A 25,275-nucleotide genomic window follows, 5' to 3' on the forward strand; every position below is an offset into this window, starting at 1 on the left:
GCCTTCACCTGGTAACTTCCGACCCTGTGACACCACAACCTGACTTCACCAATAAGGAATGACCATCCAGGAAGGGAAACAAAACAAACCCACAGAAGTCACAGTAACCAGGAGTTCCCGTCATGGCACAGTGGAGATGAATCCGAGCAGGAACCATGAGGTTGCGGGTTCAATCCCTGGCCTCGCTCAGTGGGTTAAGGATCCAGCGTTGCCGTGAGCTGTGGTGTAAGTCGCAGACTCAGCTCGGATCTGGCGTTGCTGTGGCTGTGGCATAGGCCGGCAGCTACAGCTCCGATTAGACCCCTAGCCTGGGAATCTCCATATGCCGCTGATGTGGCCCTAAAAGGACAAAAGACCAAAAAAAAAAAAAAGTCACAGTAACCACAGCTGAAAGCAAAAATCTCAGAACAGGGGGCCAATACCACCAGCCCTTGCAGACTAGCATTTCAGACTGAGGCTTTGGAGTCAGAGATTCAGTCTGAATATTGACCCTGACACTGACCCCCTGTGTGACCCAGAGAAAGCCTACACCTGGCTGTACCAGTGAGGGAATAACTGTGGAAATGCATCATGGTTAGAAGAGTGAGCACAAACAGCATGGATTGCAGTCCTTGGTCTGTGGCCGGCTAGCTGTGTGACTGTAGACAAGTTACTTAACTTTTCCAAGCCTCAGGCCTTCGGCTGTAAAATAACGATACCTACAGCGGCTGTGAAGGCTCACTAAGACCTGACCGAAACACAGGAGGAACTTAAGACCTACGCTCTCATTTGGGTGGTGGGAGCTACGACCTCGAACAGTGGTCCCCTCAAATTACCCCTATCCTGATCCCTGGAACCTGTGGCTACATCACCCTCCATGTCAAAAAGGCCTTCGTAGAAGTGAGTGCGGAAAGGGCTCAAGATGGGGGATGATCCTGGATTATCCGGGGGCTAGATGGCCTCACAGGGTCCTCACCAGGAGAAGCAGGCGGAGAGCCAGAATCAGAGACGCAGACGTGAGGACCAAAGCAGAGGTGGGAAAGAGAGCTGCAGATGACAGTCCACCGGCTCTGAAAACAGAGGAGAGGGCCAGGAGCCAAGGGACGCGAGCAGCCTGTAAGAAGCTGGCAAGGCAAGACAGCAGATTCTCTCCGAGAGCCTCCAAGAGAAACCCAACCCTGCCGGCACCTGGACTGGGAGACTCGTGACCTCAGAACTCCAGGAAATCTGTGATCTTTTAAATGTGTAACTGTAACACACTTATTAAGTTGCTTTCGGCTATTACACTGGTGTTTATTACAGCAGTAATAGGATACTAACATACCACCTTATCAATGCGTTAAATGGGAAAGTATGTGCAGAACACACGGCACATGACGGGCTCTGAATAAAAGACGGCTATTGGATTACATTTGTTTCTTTGCTTTTGTTTTTTTTTAGGGGCTGCACCTGCAACCTGCAGCATATGGAAGGTCCCCGGCTAAGGGGTCGATTCGGAGCTGCAGCTGTCAGCCTATGCCACAGCCATGGCAATGCCAGATCTGAGCCACGCCTGTGACCTACGCAGCAGCTTGTGACAACGCCAGATCCTTAACCCAACAACAGAGGCCAGGGATCAAACCCACAGCCTCACAGAGACAACATCAGGTCCTCAACCTGCCGAGCCACAGTAGGAGCTCCATGAATTGTACTTGACAGATGCAGTGACTGGGGCACTCCATGCCTCTGAGAACCCACAGTCATCGAGTTTCCCACTGCAGCTCATGCCTGTTCCCTGTAGCAAGCTGTATGCCTCCTACTGTATACCAAACAGTTCTTCAGAGATATCTGCCTTTAACCATTCATTCTCAGATAATTGCACCTGAAATAGGCCAGATCACTAAATGAACCAGAAAGGGAGGTACCATCAACCAAGCAGCAGCTGAATTTTGAAGAAGAGCAAACCTAGACAGGTTTAGCCCACTAGCCCAAGGCGGTCTTCTAACTCAAAGCAGAAAAAACCCATAGTGCTTTGAAAAGAAATAACAAAAAGCACGTCTGCTTGCCTCAGGTCAGGTCTAAGACTACTGAGGCCACAAATTTGATGGCATCCACAACAAGGAGCCTCCAAGTGATCCCTGAGAAAAGCTGAGACACAAAATTTCAAGCCTGCCTGCCCCAGCCAATAATGAGCGACCACACAGAATCAGGAGGATCAATGAAGCTGGTTTCCCCTCTCTCCTGCTGCGGTTTGTGTCAGGATGGGGTGCTGAAATCACTGCGGGCAGCCTGTCTGCCAGGACTCGGAGGGTGTGCTGACTTCATTCCACCTCCTCCGCGAGGAACTTGGAGTCCTGCTGCTGGACGCTGCAGACCTGTCGGAGAGGAGATTTGAAAGGAGAGGACCCCACCAACCCAGGGATGGGCCATCTTGGGGGCAATGCCGTCCAATCACACGTGGGACTGTGAATGCGACCTGTGCAGGAAGGGGACCAGAAAGGGACAAGAAGACAGCCGAGGAACACGGGCACGGAGAACAAGCGACGGAACGAGCCGATGATGCACAGCGAGGCGACCCATGGGAGAATCACGGCTGTCCCTTGCTCGTGTGCCTTCGCACACCTCCCTGAGAAGAGCCTGACTTCTTCACTGCATGTGACCGGGGTCTCAGCACTGAGACCTTCTTCTTGAGGACTACAGAGGGTCAGGGAACATCTGACCACGTTCCTGGACACAGACACTCTGATTTGTTATTTGTTTTCCAAGGCTGTACTGATGTCCCCCCACACACACATTTACACTCTGCAGGTTCAGGTCTTTCTAAGCAGACAGGGTAAAAACAAGCTACAGGAAATAACATGAACCCAAGATACTGCTCCAGAGAGAAAGACCAAAGCTAATTTCATTTAAAAGGGCACAGATGGGAGCGTGAAGGCCCAAAGGAACAGCTTAGGTGAGATTATATCTTCTCCTGCCAGGGTCTGCATTCGCCTCCATACTCTGGACATACACATGCGGCATGGGATCCCACTGAGGGCAAACGGCAGGTGGAATACACTCGGGGAAAGTCAGAGGCGTCCAACTGGGCTCCAGGAAGCCCTTCGGATCTGGGGTGGGGCACGCATGTGGAAGGGAGGGTGGGGCACGGGAATCCGGCCCGACCACGCTGCATACTGAACGGTGGTTTTCCATCGGGGGCTTCGCGAAGAAAAAAACAAGTACTTCAACATCTAACCTACTGCAACCATCTCACTTCCTCAGCAAACACGGAGAGCAGAAGACAGGGTAAGGGGTTGGCCCAGGACGGTCCGTTTCAGGCCTGGGGACCAGCTGGCACTTCGCACAGCATTTCCACGGAGGGACAGCGCATCACGGAGTCACTCAAGCCGGGGAAGCCACAGACCTGCCGCAGCGTCCAGCTTCCCGGTGGTTCCGCCAGTACCCATCCTGTCTCCCAGGATGAGTCCCACTACTCAGCACCAGCCTCGCCTCTTTCGCATCAGAAAGAAAATGTTTTTATCTGCTTTCTGTAATTGTTTCACCAACAAGGACAATAATTCTACTGAAACCTAACAATGAACGTGGAAAATACTGAAATCATCACTTGATATTTTCCTTCTTTTACTCCACACTGATTATTTGCCTTAGGTATTTTTTTCTGTCTTTTGTCTTTTTTTCAGGGGTCTAATCAGAGCTATAGTTGCCAGCCTATGCCAGAGCCACAACACCACCAGATCTGAGCCTTCACCACAGCTCACAGCAATGCCAGATCCTTAACCCACTGGGCAAGGCCAGGGCTCGAATCTGCAGCCTCATGGTTCCTAGTCGGATTCATTTCTGCTGCACCACGATGGGAACTCCTGCCTAAGATATTAAACATCTTAGAACCTATTTGTATGACCTTTCTGAAAAGTTATGTTAGATCATTGGACTTTTTTATTACATTTTTTTTTTTTTGCCTTTTTTCAGGGCCGCAGCCAAGGCATACGGAGGTTCCCAGGCTAGAGGTCCAATTGGAGCTGCAGCCAGGGCCTACACCAGAGCCACAGCAATGCCAGATCCAAGCTGCGTCTGCAACCTACATGACAGCTCACAGCAATGCCAGATCCTTAACCCAACAAGCAAGGCCAGTGATCGAACCCACATCTTCACGGATACTAGTCAGATTCGTTTCCACTGAGCCTTGACAGGAACTCTGGATTTTTTTTATTATCATTAGTTATGACTTAAACTGAGATGTGAAAACGGTCCTGAAGTGACCCAGAGACATGCAACAGAAGGAATTCCCAGTATAAACACAGCTCTTATTTCTAGATTGTCTATTTCACTAATTCTGAAATAGTGTACATAACAATTCCAAAATGATGACGTTAAATACGCAAAATCTGCATTCACTTTCCATGTGAAGTGTGAGGGTTCACAGCCATTTTCTGCTTGTTTCCATAAACCAGCCCCACGAACCTCAAGGCGTGTATTTACCATCTTCTTCATCTGCAGGTGGATCAACACTCCGGCAGGTGCTCCATGACAGCTCTGTATGGCCAACACAGCCACCTGCCATGGTAGTCACTATCGTTGCTTCTCAGAATGTAACCTCATCCCTTTATGGAGTCTCCCTTATTTTCTGCCCCCTTGAAAAAGCTGTTGCCTTTTCACCAACCCTTAGGACCAAGTCCCCTTTGGGCCATTAACATCCAAGCAGGACTTCTTGATAGCAAGGAGAAAGAGACTCCTGACACTCACTGAAGGATGAGATTAATCCTTGCCCCACAAACGCTGACCCAGCCATGTCGCCTCAGCACAGCCACGCTGCCTCCAAACCCAGGGGCCTCCTAGAAAATGCAATGCAGAGAGAAAAGAACAGGGATTATGCTCAGGATACATACTGCCGATATTGCGTGCTCCCAGGTTCCAAGCACCACGCTAAGTTGTTTATATGAGAAAATCCTGTCAACCTTGACTATCTGACAAATGCTCACATGAAACCTTACTGGTGACAGGAGAAAAACCCAACACTAGAAGTAGGCAACAAGCCCTGCAACAGCAAGGAGAACAGCTGGAGCAGAGCTTCCAAGAGTCCCAGGACCACAGCAGTGCTATCTTCCCAACTCCTGCAGGCTTACAACTACATTCACTGCACATGCTCGGTGTAATAGATCCCTGACTGAGACAGGACTTCCCCTCCTACCCAAGACTGCACTGTGAGGAGGAAGATGAGCAGATTATTTCACCTTGGCCGCGGCACTACTCTGGAATGTTCAAGCGCGAAGGCAAAGATCTGGAGCAGACAGACCTGCGTCCCCATCTCCACGGCAACATTCACCTGCTTGGGCCAATTCTAGCTTCACTGGGCCTCAAAGAGCTGAATCTGCACCCTACTAACTTGGAAGAGTTGTCTAAGCATGGCTTCTGGAATGACCTAAAGCCGTATACAAGTACAAGACTTAAAGAAGGACCACAAGAAAGCTTTACCGTCTGTTCTAAGGACCAGGAAACTGTCCCTATGACAAACCAATGATGCAGCCAAAAAGACCGAGCCTCAGGACACCTTGAAGAGAAAAGGTTAATGCAGAAAGGGGAACATGGAGATGAGGGCACCAGGGATGAGGAAGGGAGGAAATCCCGAATGAATTTTCTTTCCTAAACACAATAAAATGTTCCCATATTTCTCCTAAAGTAACGAGCAAGCATTTCAAAATGTGAGGCATATACAACTTTAACCTTGTCAGCAGGATTTCCTCAAAGACTATTTCGTTGGGGTGAAAAGAAAGAAAAAAAAAACCATTCAGGGCTACACACTTATGGAATTATTCCTCCCCTGTCATTTGTTTGGCAGAGAAACCTCTGCTGTATGTAATTAGCTGATTAAATGCGGTATCTGATTGAACCCTAGCTATCCAAAGTGATCTTGAGCGGATTGAAGGACACATTCGAGCTCTTCGATTGACAGTGTTTGTGCTGGGACGATACGTCTTTACTCGAGGAGGGGATAAACATGCTATTTGAACAATTTAAACACCTGTGATAATGTACTTATTCATTCCAGAGGCGGGTTTTATTAGCCCTTTTGAGAATGAAAAAAAAGTGATAGTCAAGTCGACACTCCTGAGAAAAGCACGTTATCCACAATGATCTTTCACAGCGAGAATGGAAATCTTATCATACTTGACCCACGTATGATGTAGAGAAGCAAGAGACCGCTTCACATGACTACGATTTACCATCACTCAAGGGTGCAGAAGCCTATGTCAAAGACAGACACACGGGCCCCAAAACACAAGCAGAAAAGACGTCCTCCCAAGAAGAATGTGCTTGTCCTTTCCACTCCCGCCGCCCCAACAAAACAAGCAGATCGTGCTTTTTTTCCTCCAGCTGTCATTACTGATTTTAAAATAAGCAAGGCTCCCCTCGATGTTGCAGAGGTATAATTAAAGTCCTCTCGTGGTGGAGAATGCCCCAAAGTGAGGAGTCACAGAATCCCCACCCCATCGCCTCAGCAGCCACATGCCTCTCTTGATCAGAAATACAGTTCGTTCAAAACTCTACCCATCATCTTTGCTCCGAATTCAAAGAGACCACTGAACTTTATTCCAAGCATCGGTTTCGTTACCTTTAAACTGGGGCAAATACATGTACCACTTACCTTCCAAACTTGAAACCATCCTATGCTAAATAAAGTACTTCGGAATAAAGCAAAAGGACCACATAAACGAAGCTGCAGCAAATACCAAAAACGTACTTCCCATCAGCATCGAACTGCTGTGGGAACAGGGCAACATCCCTGCGAGGCCTTCCTGTAGATTCTCCATCAACAATCTGCAGAAAGAGGAAATGACTTACTGCATCTCATGTACTTTAAATGATACCTTTTTTTAAAACTTGTTTTTAACTAGAGGAGAAAATAGAATTTGAGCACTTTGTTGCCAGGCCTTAGGGCACCTGTCAGAGCTGGCCTGACCCTGGCCATAGGCTATTTTAATTTACCCCCCATCGCCACAGCTAGCTGTCATGGAGACGCAGCCCCTGGTCAAATCGATCAGGCCGTGGTGCAGAATAAAACTGCTTTGAACAGGCAGTGAAGGGATCTGGTTTAAGAGTCAGATAAACCTACCAAGAACAAACCAACAAAGAAAGACAGTTGGCTGGAATAGCATACAACTGCACCCCTTCACATATAAAGCTAATCAATTAGCAGTACACTGTTAGAACTTTTCCATTTGCTGTGATCATTTTGCGGCTTCCAAAGCCCTCTCCCTTCAGCATATAGCTGTGAGCTGCGTTTCCACTAGAAACAGACCCTGGAAGTTCAAGGCTTTCAGCCGCCTCTGTTTTATCCTCTCTTGGACCCGCAAAGCTTTGACACCTGTGTAAAGGCAGACACTATACTACTTGGCTACACACACAAGAAATAAAACCCATATAACCAGGATTCTAACCATAAAATCCTCTGCCCACATGGTATTCCCATCATGCCCAAAGACACAAGCATGTCTGGAGGCTGAAATGTGGATGGGATTACTGGCTGAGCGTGACAGGAGGAAAAATAGAACGTGGTGCTACGATCCTCAGAATTCGAACTCAGTCGACGCATCGTCCACTGCTGGGGTGCTGAATTTCTACTCATTCTTTCCGTGTAACACACAGGTCGAGCAGCACGCACACCACCCAACTTCTGTTTACACTGAAAGCAGGGAAGACAAATAACGAAATCTTTTTCTGTCCACAAGGTCATCCTTCTAATCCATGGAATTCATTTAAATCCTGAGGTCCAGTTGGATGTGTCCTCTCTAAGTAAATCCACGCAGGTGCCTAACGAGACCTCCAACGGGGGCTTCAGAACGCAGATGAGCAGCACCCACAGCACTGCCGCTGGTAAATCGCTTTGGGTGGGGTAAGCACCAAAAAAGAAGCATTTTCCTATTCCGAGTATCTTTTCGAGGGCAATAAACTACTTTACCCCAAAATTAAACTCTAAGCAAAAAAAAAAAAAAGGAAACTAATTAGGTGCTTGGGGTTAATTTTCAAGGACTGGGATCTAGAGTTTACCACCCACTTCTGCTTCATCAACGGCACCACCTCATCATTAAACCCTTTGCTCGACTGTGCCTTCCACAGGGCCAGGAGAGTAACAATTATTCACCGTTCAATCTTTCAAACCTGCTCAGCAAAAAGGACCACGGTCTGACTGACCTCACCTTTGTACTACATTCGACAGTGTCTATGAGGAGTTACAACACTTGAAGGTCCTGTTTAAACTGATGAAAATGAACATCTCAATACTAAGTGGAAAGTCAGCGAGATAAAACCACCACCATTCCCCCACCAAAAATTTTATCATGTTTTTAGCCTAAAATCTTGCAATAGTAATAGGGAGATACTTCAAAACACTTTTCCAAATAACTAAAAAAAACCATAATTATCAATTAATAAAGCCATAGATAAGCTATAAAGTGTCCATCTTCTTCCACTTTATAAAAAATATTATTTAATTTTTTCACTAAGAAACCGATGATATAGGAAGATGTCTTGGTAGATAGGAGCCTCCTACTGCTGGAAAGCGGTATGCTCACCGATACGCATTCACGTTTACTGGCTGAAGTATTCATGTACATCTAATTCTTTCCTGAAAAAAGCGTCATTCCATTTAAGTGGTTACTGCCAGCTGAACCGTCGTATCCAAGTAGGATGCGTGAGGGACTTTTCCAGCGAGTTTGCAAACGCACATTTGGGGTTATCCCCATTGCACTGATAACGACTTGCCCTTAAAAGGCCAGCAGAAGTCACGCCAATTTTGGTGGCCCAGGAATCAGCTGTTTCTCTGAACCAACTGAGTCATGGCAGGAGGAGCTCTTTCAGTCTCAAACAGTCCCTGTTTTCTGTTGACTGCCTCCTGGGCTGACTCTGCTTTTGCTGATAACAGAAAACAATAAGGCTGACTGTGGGTGGGATTTTCAACCCCATCAGTCAAATCTGGCTAACGCCACTCAAGGCCCTGCATGCGATATGCCACACTCCAATTGATTTTTGCTTTCTGCACCTCATTTTCTGATGATCCTTCCTGAGGCAGGTAAGCAAGACAATCTCAGACTTCAAGACATATTTAGAAGTCGGCTTACAGCATTTGGTCTTTATCAGGCCCCTAAAATAATCTGCGCTGCCGCTGACTTGGAAGGACCCTTTCCTTCCCACCCTGCCATGGTCTTGCTGGACACCGGGTGGCATTCTTAGTAAAATCAGAGTGCACAGTAAGTGTGCACTTCATTACTGTACACTTGGGCTAACAGTTGGGTTCTTTAGCAACTATATTCTCACACCACCTCATTCTCACATCAGTTCTGCAACAGGGGCCACTCCCACACCTACCTTGCAGATAAACAAATGGAGGCGTGGAGACGTCACAACACATGCTTCACAGAGCTTCTAAGAAGTGTTAGAGCTCTTGGCTGGCACAGGGTACCACTTTTGCGTTGAACAATTTTATATTAAGATATTATAACCCTAATACCTGCCTTCAAAGGGAATTATACAGAGCTTCCCTGTTTAGCATTCTTACATGACCACTGAAACTTGCAGGATAAAATACTCCTTATCTAGAACCGATACACTTTCTGGACTGCCTACCTTTCCAGCTTCGCCATCATGCACCTGTTCCTGACACCTATTTTTGCTTGCAGGGACTAAGTGTGCCGTAACTTCTCCTGCTCCCTTATGCCTTTGCACACTTGCAGAGTCCCACCCTCCTCCACTGTGTCCATCTGGCAGTTCCCACTCATCCTTCATGACTCACTTCAAGCATCTCCTCTCTGGGCATTCTTCCCCGACGCCCAGCCAGCAAGCAGAACGGTCACTCCCACTTCTGCTTTCTTGTGCCCTCCTCTTCAAACATCTAGACAGCCATAAAAGTTTCACATTAAAACTCAGTCTCTCACCAGTAGGGAACTTCTTAGGGACAACTATCTGCTCTGTCATCCCTTCAGCAGTACACATGCTTCAAAAAAGGCAAGAATGTGTAAGTGGCATTATTGAACAATGAACATCCCCTGCATACAAGTTCTGGAATTCCAGGACTTTGTGGCCGGAAAGACTGAACAACTATGAAGATGTGATTTACAGAGAGTAATGCTTGGATTTTAGGATGAGTTTAAAAATAAATACTCAGCATGGAAACCTCCTTGTGCAGAAGGTATGCCCATTAGCATGGGTCTAAAGTGGACAAAGCCTAATACCTGCAGGGCCCTACAAACAGCTCAGCATGGCTGAAATGTGAGATGAAGATGGCCAGATGAATGAAGAGGCAAGGCCAAATTCTAAAGGTTCACATGCCATGGAATAAACTGAATTTCGCGTGAATTGTTCAAACACCGCTTCCTGTGTCAAGCACTCTGCACGTGCCTTCATCTGCTCCTCTCCGCAGACACTGGTATTTGTCTACAAAACTTGCCACTTTTTCCTTTGCACGAGTCTTACCTGCTGGACAGAAAGTCACTAATGGCAAAGCCTGTATCCTTTTTCCTGTCACTTACTCTCCAAACATAGCCCAGAGCCCACTACATGGTACTGGGAAGAATAATCCACTCTCTGGGATCTAAGACTATTTTTAATACATATATTTAAATCAAAATTCAGTAGCGTCTATGAGCATTAAAATGAATTTATGATTATACATCAGAGAAATTACAGGATGGATTTCAAATGACACAACTTCTCTCCAGAGTTCCCAATATGCTAGATTTTCACTTGTGCACCAAACTTTGCATAAATAGCCATCTTGTTATTGATCATACAGATGTGAAGTCTCAACACAGCTTCTTACCTAGAGTAAGTTGTAAAACTGTATTTAAAGCTTTTTGTCAAAAGCTTAGAAAATATTTCAAGTGTATCATACTGCAAATGTTGGTAGAGAAAAGTACTGTGTTATGGGCAGGGTCACTGTAGTTACAGGGACAGAGAGGATATATGTATCTTTAGTGAGTAAAATAGTTTAGGTCGATGGAATTTTCTAGGAGAAGGAAAAAGAGTGACACAACTAGACACACACACACACACACACACATATGCACATGCACACACACACACACGCACGCCAGGCAGAAGACGACGCACTCCCCCAGCACATGGGCATCAAAAGAATCAATAGGAAAATTACTGTTCCTAAAGATTCAGCTACAGATCAATGACAGTGTAAGGTGCATGCTCAAAAGTTAGCATTTTAATTTGAATCAGACATCATTATTCTGAGACACTTCCCTGAAAGCATAACCTTCAAATGTGTATCAGACAACTACAACTATTTCATAATAATGAAATCGACAACAATGACACAGCCTCACAACAAAAACATGTACCGCCTTTTTAGCATGAATGGCTGCCCTATATTCTAAAATATGCTTTTAAATGGAAAAACAAAAAATAAAAACATGCTATATACTTTATGGGTTATTTTCTACTTCTGCCCTTGATTCTGCCATGAGAAGGAGCAAGACATGGTGTTTCTTCCTCACTTAAAAATTTAAGGTCATCAAACGGTTGACAATGGGCTACATGGATGAGGCCAAGGGCACCCAGTCTTTCTGTGGTGAGGCATTCATCCCAGATGCCACCTCCCTTGGGGCCACACACACTCAGAGACTGGGACACAGAGGAAGGATCCTGGCAGCCAGAAGGAAGAGGCAATCCCACTGCCACATTTGCAAGCCTATCCTGCAGTATTTCTGCTCCTCCAGCCCCACTAGAAGGGACGCAACTGCTCAATGGTAAACATAATCAGTAAGACCAACGAACATTCGCAGTACCTTAGAGTTTGGGTCCCTCCGAATAATGATACCAGCTCTGACTCGTACAGTATCTTAACCTGACTCCTGGTGAACCAAGGTCCAGAGTCGGGCAAGCTGGCCAGAGCCACCATCACCCAGTGTAAGGTCCATGAAGGCAACGGACATGCATGCAAAGAAATCAGCAAAGGCTCAAGGCATAGGATGCTAACAACTAAAAGGCTTTCTTCTAAAGAACTCTGCCTCCCTCCCATGATTAATTCAAACACCATAAGGTCATCCAGTTAAAACATCAAGCTCCAAATTCCTTCTATAGGGCCACAATTCCTCCATGCACTCCATCATCTAAAAAGCTCTGAAAATCCAAAGGTCTCTCGTAACTGGACCTGATGCTTTACCTGCATTGCTGAATCTCTCCCTCCCTCACCAGGGCCACCTTTGTCCACCTCTTGCAAAGCGGGAATTGCTCTTCTAATAGGTCCGATATAAAAACAATGACTGGACTTCAATAATCAGTGAACAGGACCACTATGCTTTAAAGAGCACAAAACCAAAGTCCATGCCCTCTCTCTTTCTGCTGCCTAGTTTTATATAATTAAGTTGAATTCTCTCCTGGGACATGACCACTTCTCTCTCTTTTTGACTTCTGTCCCAAACTCAGGCTAGAACAGAGCGCATCGAGACTAAAAACATGTATACTTGGACCCAAGCTTACAAGTATATGCAGGTACGTACACAGGTTTGGAGAGTACATGCTCAAAATCACCTTTTTCCAAAGAACCATGCATCAAGGTGGACTGGAACATCTCCCAGCTATTAATCAAGTGATATTCTGATGACCATTTGCACAGGGACAGAGCTAAGTGGCAGGACGGATTCAGGTATTCTGGGGGATTCTGACACACTACTACCTAAACTCCACTTCAGTTCTTAAAATATACAATTAGCAAGCACAAATATCAGGAAACTTACTTAAATGTTCTTAAGATGCATTTCCATTCTGGATGGATGTGTGTGTGTGTTTACATATATACACACACACATATTCATACAGTATGATACACCCATTTGTCTTACAGGGAATCCTCTGAACAGACATTACTAGCTAGTTGGCTAAAAAGGAAAGAGCTATAGGTGATGGCATAATTTCTAGTGCCACGCCCTGTGACACTGAGAGTTTATCCGCTGAAGGCGGGAAAGCCTTTGTGGTTAGCGGGGCCAGCTACAGGAGACCTCTAAAAGAGCATGAACATTCATTAACAGTGTAGAACTCAAGCTCACTCTCAATTATGCTAACATAAATCAGCAGGATCTTGTGTTGAATGCAGCCCAACCATAATAAATTGCAAAGTCAAATAAGCAGCTCAACACTCTGAAAATTAAAAAACTTTCACAATTAAGCACATTCCAACCTCCTCTATGGCAAGGGCCTTTCCTTACTCACTACTGTACCCCTGCTAGGATCATGACACTACAGAAGGCAATTACTACATATCCACAAACTTTTTGTTAAAAATCGTGTTTACTTCATGGGGTAAATTAAAACAAGGCCAAATAATGTGCAAATACATAAAACAAGCACACAAGATGAGACACATCATCCAACAGAAACAAGAGCCTGGTTAGCAGAAGACCTATGAAAACACTCCTGGACTCTACACACATCTGCCACAGGTTCTTTTCACCAGCAACTAAGAGTAGCTTCATTTCCACATATTTCACAAAAAGAACAGAGTTATCAAGCACACTGATTATTCTCAATTCTAAAGTTAGTTCTTATTGCACCTTGTGCTCAAACATAAAAATATCAAGAAGAACTAGTGACTTCATTATCTTTCTCCCGAGGCTTGTGATGCAGCTCATTCGTGATGGCCTAAAAACTCATTTCTGAATGTCTGCCTAGCGATGTTCCTAAGTCCTCCCAGGTGATGCTTGTTCACACAGCACATGTACATGCCAAGGACCAAAAAAAAAAAAAAAATCAATTTCAATTCCCAGAGAGCATGATATCGATACACGTCAGTAAACACCATCACTCTTTTATGCCAAGATAACCTTGGATCTGAAAAAACTCTCAGGGGCAAGAATCCTGTTCGTAACCTCACCTAACAAATCAAAGAACAAAGGTACTAAAACCTTATGCTCCAAACCGTAAGACGACTGATGGCCTGATTATGAAAATACTCTAATATTCACCCTAATCTAAAGGTTCAAAACCGTTATTTCTTAGTGTTCTCCAAGTGCTTAGTACCTGCTTAATATATATTAGAAATTCAGTCACCTTTTAAATGTTTACGGGATGATAATTTAGGGAGATAAAATCAAACAGATCCATGAAGTAAAAAGTGAGATTATTGTCTTTTTTTTTTTTTTTTTTGGTTCTCTAATCCATACCATTTTGGATGTACCAAAATATTGTACCTATATAGAATCTATTTTACCTAAAATATCCAATTTTTAGATTCCCTTAAACCTATAACAATGAGAAAACCAGATTGATTCATATAATCCAAAACCATGCTTAAGAAGGGAAGCCTAACAATATACACAAAAAACCAAAGTGCAGACTCATGAAGAATGGCTACATTAGGTAAAATGACCACAGCCTTATCTGAGGCATATTTTTTTTGGAGCTCTTTAAATCTTACCTTGTTCAGCAGATAACAATAGAGAAGAATAGCTTCTCTAGCAACGAAAGCCACAATCTTAGGGGGTTTCTCTATGTCTGAGAGTGGAGAGAGCTCTTTGAGGGCTAACCTGAACGTCAGCTACGACACTGACTCCAGGTTTACCCAAGCATCGGCTAAACCTCCACCCCTGCTTTCTTGCAAAACTCTAACAGTTGAAAATTTAAGCAGATGCACTGCCAAATGGCAGTGCTAGGATTAAGTTCCAGGTTAGCAGCCTAAGAAACAAGAGACATCATGCCTTCTGCCCTCATTTAATTATGGGTAATGTCCAGAAAAGGTCTGTTCTGATGAGTCAAAAGTTTAAAGGCAGGCTAGGGTGCCAGTAAATCATTGGGGTAAATGCAGATTTAAACAGTATTTTGCCAGAATTCTATTAACTTCTACCCTCCATAAAACAGTGATAACTAGTTACTTATAACCACAACCCAGAGGCAGTTTAGGGGGTTTGCAGTGCTGCCACATAACCAGTCACTCTAAAATTTAGCAGTTTCAAACATGTGATGACTCACACAGTTCTTGTGGGTTATGAATTCAGAAGCAGTTTAGTTAGATGATTCAAGACGATACAGTCAGTGTGTTACCAAGGCCTGCAGTCAACTGAAGACTTTACCAGGGCCAAAGGACCCTCCTTCAAGGTGGCGCCTGCATCTGGCTGATAAACTGGCCATAAGCAGTCCTCACTTCCTTCCCACGTCAACCTCTAGGGACTGCTTGAGTGTCCCCACACCATGGCAGCTGGCTTCTCCCAGAGTGGGTCAGCCAAGAGAGCAAGGCCAAGGGGCAATGTCTTCTACAACTCAGCCTCACACGTCATACGCCATCACGACTGCCAAGTTCCACCAGTCACACAGAACCGGGCTTTTAAAATATGGGAGGGGAATTCATAGGAGAATGACTAGCAACAGGCAATGTTCCCTGGGGACCATCTTGGAGGCTGGCTTTTACGATCTTGAAATAAGCTTCCAAGTGAAAGAAAGACAATGCTCAATACAGTTTTAGAACTGCTCATTACAGCTCTGTTTCTTGAAAAGTATTCTTAAATATGACAACATGGCATCAATCAGGCTACTGGATGACATCTTCGAGGGAGCCATTAAATGTCTGTTGGATCAAACTAGGCCCAGAGTTTTTAACCCTGGCATTGCATTTATTCAATTCCAATACATTTCTTACGTATCATTTTGTGTCTGTTATTTTATTGACTTGCCATTAAATGTTCAATGTTATCACTTAATACCTATCACTTCAGTATCAATATTATTGACAGCAGGATCAATATTATTTAAGAAGCAGGTGGTCTAGATCCTCAAAACCACACTGCATCAGAATTTCCGTGGTCAGAGAATCACGGAATCAGGGAGGATCTTAGGAGGTTACCTCATTTGCTGCCGTTGGAGGACAGGCCCTTGGGATTCCATTATACCATCCTTTCTACTTCTGCTTTTACTATTTTTCACTATGAAAAGTTTTGAATAAAGAGGTATATATACTAATGCAATACATTCATTTTGCAGATGAAGACATCTCCTTAAAATGCAAAGAAGTTTACACCTACGCAATGCATCTCTTCATCCTGGAGCACCCTAAGCAAGAAGCAAGGATGAAACATCCCATCTTTAAACAAACAACTTTTGTCATCAATGAGCCTCCAAGTGTCTCCACAAAAAAAATTCCTCAGCACCCTTCTTTAGTAAAAGTTTGTAGCTTTAGGATTACGTTAGGGTTATAATAGCAGGCTTAACAATAGGTGATAATAGGTTCTGGCTTGTGAGTCAACAGCACTATAGTACTAAAACTAGAAGTTTTACGTTTGTCAGTTTTTTAGGCCGACATATTATATTGCTTCTACAGCTAATCCTGATGTTGTGTTTCAATTTTTGAATTAAAAAAATCCATGGATAATTCAGTTGCCACTGAATATAAAATAAGCTTTTCTAGAAATGAGAACAATGGATCCCCTCTAAATAAATGTATTCTTATCTCCCAGGCACGCGGGCATTATTCTCAGCTTGAGACTATAGAGAAAAGCTAAGGCGGGAGGTTGGGGGTTGGGGGTGGAGAGGAGGGGATGGCACAAGTTCCATGTGGACGAGTATTATGACACACGTTCAGGTCAGACTTAGAAGGAAAACTCTAAACAGAAAAATAACTGGATTCTGATACTGCTGCCATTGTTGAGACGTAAAGCAACAGCAGTGAATGCGAAATGAAGATTTGCTACGTGTCAGAAGCAGTCCTAAATACATTAACAGCCTTCCAGTTTTAATCTTTACCAAGATCCCCTCAACACTGGTTTCACAGATGAGAAAACTAAGACTTGGATTAAGAAAACTACCAAAAATAACCTACAGAGCAAGTGCCAGAGCTGGGATTCAAACTCAAGCATCTACTCCAGAAGCTACCTCTTTAAGTATTTTACAATACTGCCTTAACATGGATCAATACAATCAGGCAGCCAAGGTGTTTGATCCTGTCTTCATGAGGTAACAAAAGACAGTAACATAAATATTTCTTGCGACTGGAAAAAACAAAAAACAAAACTCCTAGCAGGATGGACCTCATGCTCATGTTTGGAACTGCAACATGAGCATATGAAAAGGTACCATTTCTTCCTCAGTGCTATGCCTACAAAGCTATCAAAAGCCACTAAGTTATGCCCGAGGCTTCAGTGACGTTCCCCAGAGAAGAGACTGAACAGCAGATCTAAGTTGTACATAGAAATGGACTGCATCTAAAAATCTACGAAGCAAGAGCAAAGAAACGAACTTTTCTTTCAAATCCTGACTGTACCTCAACTGTTGCAAATCACTTCTTGTCAAAACTGCTGACTTTCCAGTCCATTCTCTGGAGAACTTCGGCCGACGTCACCGGTATTGCTTCCAGCCCTGAAATCTCCAGGTGCCACGATCTCAAGTAGTCTCCCAAACGCACATGACCAGCAGTTGTCCTAATCGCTATGGCTCTTGTGAAAATGTGGCCCAGACTGAAAATAAAAGTATCATTGTCCAAACATTGTAAATCTAATGACACGAACAAGCAGCTTTTAAATCCTGACAGGCACGGGGCTTATTGTAAAATCAACTTTGCAATGTTTAGAGAAAACAAGGGAAGAGTAAATAGATCCAATTCCAAAGACCTGGAGCTTTAAGGGGAAAAAAACAAACCCAAGGCCTCTGAGTTATGTAACCAACTTGAATGATGCACTGAATTCAGAATCTGTGCTACTGCAGGGCTTGTCCTGAGACTTCATCTGGGACAGAGAAGGATGATGACCTATGGAAACATCACCACCAGAGGCTCATATCAGATATTACTGCTGACAGACTCGGGAGGGAAAAATGAAGTCTGGGCAGCAAGAGCGCTCCGGGGATTCTTCCTACCCTGAGGTCCACTTAACCTTACAGAAAATTACTTTTCCTTACAAAACGGGGGAGGGGAAGGAGTCAATCCTAAGTGGTTTGTTAAACAAATGTACTCCTTACTTACGTTCATGTAAGCACAAGGGTATTACCTGCTGGGGTCATTCAGTTCTGCCTATTACGTTAGGCGGTTAGTCCCTGCACACCCACTACCCATACCCACAGAACAGACAGCACCTTGTTTGCCCTTTCCGGCAGGTAAGGAAATACTTAGTGTCATTACCCATGTGTCAAAGGTACAGGAAAGATTTCCTTCCTCTCATCAGAAGTCTTGTCTGTTGCCTCCGAATGTGTGGTGTGTGTGTGTGTTAGTATCCACCACTGCTGCATACGTACAGTACATGCACCTGATTCTGTGTACACGTGATTTGTGTGAACACATGATTATGTCACGTTCACATATATGTGACAATTCAAAAACAGGAAAAAGACTACGCTGCCCATTTTTCTTCTAGAGAAAACAAAGCTAAAGGAGCTCTATGAACAAGGAGGCCACCCCAAGAATAACTTTGCATTGCAGTAAGAAGGAAGAATTTAACCTTGGCCTCTTGGCTCCTATTTCCAAACACACCTCCCTGGCTCCCAACGTTTCTAAAGTTGACACAGCCTCTCGTGTTTGATTTGGTGATATTCTGATCCTAAGTGTCCCGGCTGCACACAAAGTCAGATACACAAACACAGGTCTTCAAAAATTCTTTTCAGTTTAAAAGAAAAAGGCACTGACATGTTTTCTGAGGATTTCACACACTCCTCAGGTGAATGAGGGCTAAGGGGAATTGCAAAGCTGGGAGTCGTCCTGATTCAAGTCCAAAAGTTACTGCCAGTCCACGTAAAGGAGGCAGCACGTTTTTCCTATCAAGTCTCTGAAGGATCACGAAGTGTCCATCTGTGTCCAGACTTCAGCCTGCCACGTCGGGTCACCATGGGTGACAAGGGCGAGTCACTGGGAGCCCTCCAGACACCTTGAGAGATGTCTTATACCAATGCCAGAATCAAGAAAGCATATTCTTGGCAATTAGCAGTGCTCAGCAAAACAGCTGTTGAAATACCACATCAAAAGCATCTGTTAATCCCTCTGCATGAAAAAGGGGGAGCCGAGGCAAGTAAACTTGAGGGCGTTTTCCTCTTTACATAAATAGACAGTTCACATTGCCAACCTTTCATTAAAGGATCCACATACAGACGCAATCACAAGGGGAGAAAACAGTTCCAGGATCAATGTATACGAATAAGAAAGTAATTTATGTCTTGTCACTAATCTACCTTTTAACCTCAAATCACACAGGCCTTCATCAGGCCCTGCTTTATGGTGAACCTTTTACACACACACAAAGGAGTAGTCACACCAAAACATGAAATGTGCAGGAAGGCATGACATCTCTTAAACCAACAACAAGAAAAACAAACACTTTACTGCATCTACAATTAACTGTGCATTCAAGTTCCATGCAGCCTGCCAGGACTATCCTATAAATGTATCTCAAGCAACCTACCCAGCCACCCAACCAAAGAACACCAAAAACCCAAAGTCAGATGCAACCAATAATGTAAGACCACCACCGCTATCACTAGGTGACAAAAACATGAGAGGAAAAGCATGCTTTTGGGGTTTCACTGGCACGCGGATTTAAGTCTTTTGTAAATAATCATTTGAACTGGATAAACATGACCTCAGGTACGAAAAGCATTAGGTGCAGAATTAAGAAGAGGAAAACACAGTTAAAACCCACAGCTTCTCAACTGACTAAAAACAAAGACGGGGGGTCGGCATGGCAATATCTATCTTTTATTGGTTTGGATATAGTTTCCATCATCTTAGCAGTTTCTCTTCTTCCTGATCCATTCTCTGCTCCCAGATCCTTTATTCTATATTAACAGTTGAATTTAAAAACAAATGTGCAGACAAAGGAAAGAAGGCAAGGGGAGCTCTCTAAAACTAAGACCTCTTTCTAGAGGAACTGTGTACGCCGCTGAAACAAAGTGAAGGAAAAATCATTGATTAGTATTGTTTTCAACCATGAAATAGTCTGACCTCAGGAAAACTTTAGAGCAACTAGATCTGTTGAGAAAGAAAAGAAATCTATATAAATCCTATTTCTGGTTAAACAAGTCCTTTTTTCCCTTTGTTTTCACATGTCACAGACATCTTAAGTTTCAAAGAAAAAGAAAACCATCGTGAAAAAGCGCCTCCACATAAACAAGGCTGAATGGGTTCTATAATATAGGCTCCGTTTTTCCCTAAGTTTTCACTTACTCCTATCCACTATGGTTACACACATGCTAAGAACCAAAAGCCGTCTGGATTTATTTTATTTTCATGTCTTCAGTATTCAAGTCAGAATCTAGTTATGCTTTTGACACTAGAGTTTCAAAAGATGCCTCTTCTATTCTTTGGCAGGTCTGAATACCCTGGCCCCCCACTTGGTTTTCTTAGCCAGCCCTGACTTAGGGAAGCAAGCCTCTAAACCTTAGTTATGAAATACTCACTCCAGTGACCAAGGATAAAACTGAATGAGGTTAGAAGAGGAGATAATTAAGGTAATAGAAGTTGCATGGTCCTCATACACTGGAAGAAAAAAAAAAAAAAAAACACAACTGTCTCCCAAGTCTCCTAAAATTAAATATCAAAGAAGGGAAAGGGTCTATCAATAATTTAAGAGAGAAGTTTCTCTAGAATAAGGCCGAATTTTTTTACAGATGGGTTTCTTTATAACCATGGCTTATGTGGATTTAAAACACATGGAGCCCTTACAATACGTGTCATACAGGGAGCAAGGAAGCGAGCTCTGATTTTTGACATCCAGACGCCCGGCTCAGAATGCATTTCTGCAAAATCAGGGGAGATCAATAGACTCAGGACACAAACATGTTGATGGATGACGACGAGTCTGAAAACGACCAGGTTGAGGTGGCCACGCCGCAGGCTTCACTGCTCTTCCCATGCTCCTAGAATGCAAGGTTGCAAAACGATTCCCCTTTCTTTTATCTCAAGAGGGAAGGGGGTAAAAAGGAAATGAGGAAAAAAAAAAAAAAGAGGTAAGGGAGGGAACAGAATGGAGCCAGTGAAAGGAAAGGAAGAAAGAAATGAGAGAGCGAGCCGGAGAGGGGCGGGGGAGTAGGAAGGAAAGCGATGATGTCTGGACGCTCGCCAGCCACCCAGCCGAGCGCTCCATCACCCCCAAGCCTGCGTCCCTCGCTCGCTCGCTCGTCTGGAGACGTGGGGCTCCCCGTTTCCGCCGCCCTGGTGCTGACAGCCCTCCCCGCGGTCCCAGGCGGGTGCAGGCAGAGCCGAGATGCCCCAAGTAGCCGACCAGAGCCCGGCCACACGAGCCCGCCACTCCCTGGACCGCGCTCGCCACCCGCCCCCGCCCGACCAACCCCCCGCGCCCCCATCACCGGTCGCAGCGAAAAAGCCGACGAGAGCGCAGAGGTGGGACCAGCAGGAGGAGGACGGGGGGCGACCTCGCGTAGATCTACATACATGCACACGTTTTTTAAATAAGGTGGTCGCGGTCGTGGGAGAGCAGCAGGGAGGAGACCCGCGGCAGGCACCTGGGAGGGAACACGCTGGTGCAAACGCCCGGGCAGCGCTGGGCTGGGCGATTCCCACAAAAGCAAGTTTCGAGGAGGCGCCGCGATTTGCAATGGAAGCGAGCGCGACCCCGCGTTACCTGGCTGGGGTCCGGCCGCGGGCCGCGGAAATCCTCAGGTTTGCGAGACGGAGCCCCTCGGTCAGGTTCCTGCGGAAACCGCCTTAGGGGGCGGCGGGGGGGCAGCCGCCAGCCAGGCACATGCTCGTCACCCCCGAAGGAGGCGGCCGGGACCGCCGAGCGCGGGCGCGGGACCGGGCGCGGCGCCTCTCCCGGCCGGGCGCGTCTTTCTTCCCTCCTCGGCCGGGCCGCGCCTCCCCGCCCCGCGCCGCCGCCGCCGCCGCCGCCGAGCAGCCCGCGGGCCGAGCAGCCTGCGCGGCGCGCAGCCGGGAGCGGGAGCGCGAGCGAGCCCGCCGCCGCCTGCGGCCGGGCGGCGGGTGGCGCTGTTTCCCAGCCGCGCAGCTGGAATTTAAAGGGACAGGCGCCTCGCGGGCGCGGGGTCTGCGCCCCCGCGAAGGGCACGCGGGACTCCCGCCGCGTCCGCCCGCGCAGGGGGGCCCCAGGCGGCCCTGCGGCGAAGTTTCCTGCGGGGATGGCGGGGGAGCGCCCGAGACCCGCCTCGCCGCCTCTCCCGAATGCAGAGCACAGGCTGCAAGGAGAGAGCAGGAAGGATTTTTGTTTCTCTCCCTTGGAGGCCAGGGGGGAAATGATTTGTATGCTCAACAAGTCCTGCACCTATTTTCAGCCGCGCTCGTTTCCGTCCCTGGGCACCGACTTTTTTCACCGAAAGCACAGGGAGACAAATGGGGTGGGTGGGGACGGTCATTCCTTGTTTTATGTCAGAATCCAAGCAGAAACTCGTGGGTTTGGAGGAAAGGTGGTGGCGGGAAAATACAGCTGTCAAACATCTTGGGAAGAAAAAAAAATTCCCCTCTTCCTTTCTCAGTCCACGAAGCATCTCCTTTTCCCTTCTGGAGAACGGGCTTGAAGGTATATCCCACCTCTAGTCCAGCCTCATCCGACAGCTCACCTTCCCGCAGGCACCTTTTCTCTACAGCCATAAATGCAAGTCTGCTTCTGTTGCTGAGAATGAGCAAGAATCCAGTGGAAAGAAGCATCTAGTCTGGCTGGCCCTTTTCATGCCCTATCGGAAAACCAGTTTCAGTGGGCAGTTCTCTCACTGCTGTTGCAAATAAGGCTCAGATTTTTGCTGTTCCCAACATACAGCCCAGACAGAATGTTAATAAATTCACGTGGCTTAATGCCACCATGTATGTATTTGGAGTACCAGAGAAATTGTGTCCAGTCTATTTATTTTGTTGGTCTAAGCATCAGCTTTCACTGCTGTATATGCTAAGCAGCTTCCGTGGTACCAGTTCAACCCAGATTCTCCAGAGGTGGCAGGGAGGATAAAGAGGCTCTCTCTGTGGTCTTACGTAGATGCAATCAAACTGACTCCACAGTCACTCTTGGGAAGAGTAGCAGATGCTCCATAGATGGGAATGGCACTCTCTTGGGTTGGTAGAATGTATTCTCAGAAGGAATGAATCTACTATGTCTAGATTATCCTACTCTAGGAGCCGAGTATTATTTCTCTACCATAGAATTTACATATTTTATGAGCCCAGCACAAAGCAAGGTGCTACATTCTAACTCAAGTGTCTTAAATGCCTTCCTGTATCACCCCATGGACTTACCTCCAGTACTGACACCTGTTCCATGTACCTTTCTTGCTTGTCTTTTACCTTGCTTCCAGAGGAAGCCTTCAAAAATAATAGTCTTATCTACAGTCCTCCTGTAGTTGGCCCATACCCTTCAGGAAAATAGCCAGATTTCTCCTTATGGTATAGAGCAGGGTTTTTCAGCCTTTATCATGCATGAGAATCACCTGGAGGGCTTAGTAAAGATTTCTAGGCCCTGTATCCCCGTTCGCCTTTTCCCCTTAGATGGTCTGCGTGGAGCAGGATAATCTGTAGTCCTATCAAGACCCCAGCTGATGCCGATGCTGTTGGCCTGGGACCCGCCCTTGGACGACCGCAGGCAGAGAGCATTTACGATCTACCGCCTACCTACGCCTCCTTTATCCCTCACACCTGCCCCACAGCTGCTGAGCAAGTCAGGCTCATTACCTGATGCCATCCATGCCTTCCCAAACTGCACCCACGCACCCCCACCTGTCCCACGCTGTTTCTCTGCCAGGAATTCCCTCTCCCCTGCCTTTCCCCACGTCCCCCACCATGATGCCTGGTAACGCTCACCCAACCTCCAAAACTAAACCCCTTGAGGATACCTCTCCAAACACTCCTGGGACCCGTATCTGAGTCTGGTGCCAGTCCCATGCAGTCGCCGTACCTGCTTTTCACCCTTCGGTATGACAACTGTGTTCCCCTGTCTGCTTCGGCCCTAGACTGGGCGTGCTAAGCACAGGGAGGATAGGTCCTTTAGCCCTGTATCCCCAAGTACCTGGAACACTGGCTGCGGTATTTTGGCTCAGTAAATAAATGAACCAGAGGGCGGGTAGAGAGAGGGAGAGGAGGAGGACAGCAGTGCTGATTGTGACGACAATCACAGACAGAGGACAGAGCGACACAGGAAATTAGGAATCACACTAGAAAGGACAGGAAAACAGGAATTCATATTTCTGAACACCTAGCATGTATCAGTGACTGGGTTAAATGCTTCCCACGTCTGCTCTAGACAATGTTTACGTCCCCCAAATTCGTCCGTTGAAATCGAATCCCCAGTGTGATGGTCTTTGAAGGTCTTCGGAGGGGATTAGGTTCCCTCCTCCAAGTGAGGGCACAGTGAGGAGATGGGCACCTATGACCTAGGAAGCATGTCCAGGAGTTCCCTGGTGGCTCTCTGCTCTGGCTCATGTTCGATCCCTGGCCCGGGAACTTCTGCATGCCATGGCTGTGGCCAAAAGAGAAAAAGGAGGCTTATCCTCACCAGACACCGAATCTGCTGGCTACTTGATCTTGGACTGCCCAGCCTCCAGAATTGTGAGAAATAAATGTTTGTTGTTGAAGCCACTCAGTCCCTGGTTTTCTTGTTACAGCAGCTGGAAAGGTTTAAGACAATCTATATTACCTCATCTGTTTCTTATCAACCCTGCAAGATATATATGACCCCATGTATAAGAAATCTCAAGTATGAAAAAGTTCAGCAGCTTGTTAATATCACACAGCTATTTGGTCCTTGTCATGATGCAAAGGGAGGGAGCTTACGTTTTACTATAAGCACCACAAAGACAGTTTTGCATAAATGTGTCTGCTGTGTATCTCGTTCTTGTTCATAAGTTTTTGTTACTTTGATAAATGTCACTCGCCCTCTCACTCCCTCCAGAAGTGACTCTGTCTCACAGGCAAGGGCAGGGACCTCTAAGTCTTCACTGATGCTTCTCTGACTCAGCAGTCCACTGCAGTGAGGGGCTTCTCTGGCTGCTGAGCGCCATTCTGTGTGGTCTTGCTCTAGCTGTGTATTGTGTTCTGAACGTTATATAAATTTGTTAGCAACCAACCAAGCCAGACAGGTAGACCTCTGTCAGCGGGACAGGCCAGAGTTCTTTATTTGTCTGTATTTCCACTGCACTGCATTCTACCATAGTGGAGGTAAATATTAAATAGCAAGAAAATACATGAGGAAATCAAAAGAGCAGTAAATTTAGTCTTGCTCCCTTTGGATATTTGTCTATACATATAGCACACATGTGTATATGTCTACTCTGTTATAGATATAACAGAAGTGAGTTAGTTCGAAAGCAGATTCTATGGCTATCTGGGATAAGGCTTCAGTGAAAAATACAGCTAATTTGGAACAAATAAGCCACCTCCCACAGCTAATAAAA

General features: G+C 45.8%; 1 protein-coding gene across 2 annotated transcripts in view; it reads right to left on the bottom strand.

Moving 5' to 3' along the window:
• Positions 1 to 21,752, bottom strand: part of NAV3 (neuron navigator 3) — an 849,425-nt gene extending 827,673 nt beyond the window's left edge. For both annotated transcript variants that reach the window (XM_021093080.1, XM_021093078.1), the window contains exon 1: positions 21,510 to 21,752. The gene's annotated coding sequence lies outside the window, so the exon portion shown is untranslated. The remainder of the gene's footprint in view (positions 1 to 21,509) is intronic.

This window comes from Sus scrofa, chromosome 5, assembly GCF_000003025.6.
Source record: "Sus scrofa isolate TJ Tabasco breed Duroc chromosome 5, Sscrofa11.1, whole genome shotgun sequence".
Taxonomy (NCBI): domain Eukaryota; kingdom Metazoa; phylum Chordata; class Mammalia; order Artiodactyla; family Suidae; genus Sus; species Sus scrofa.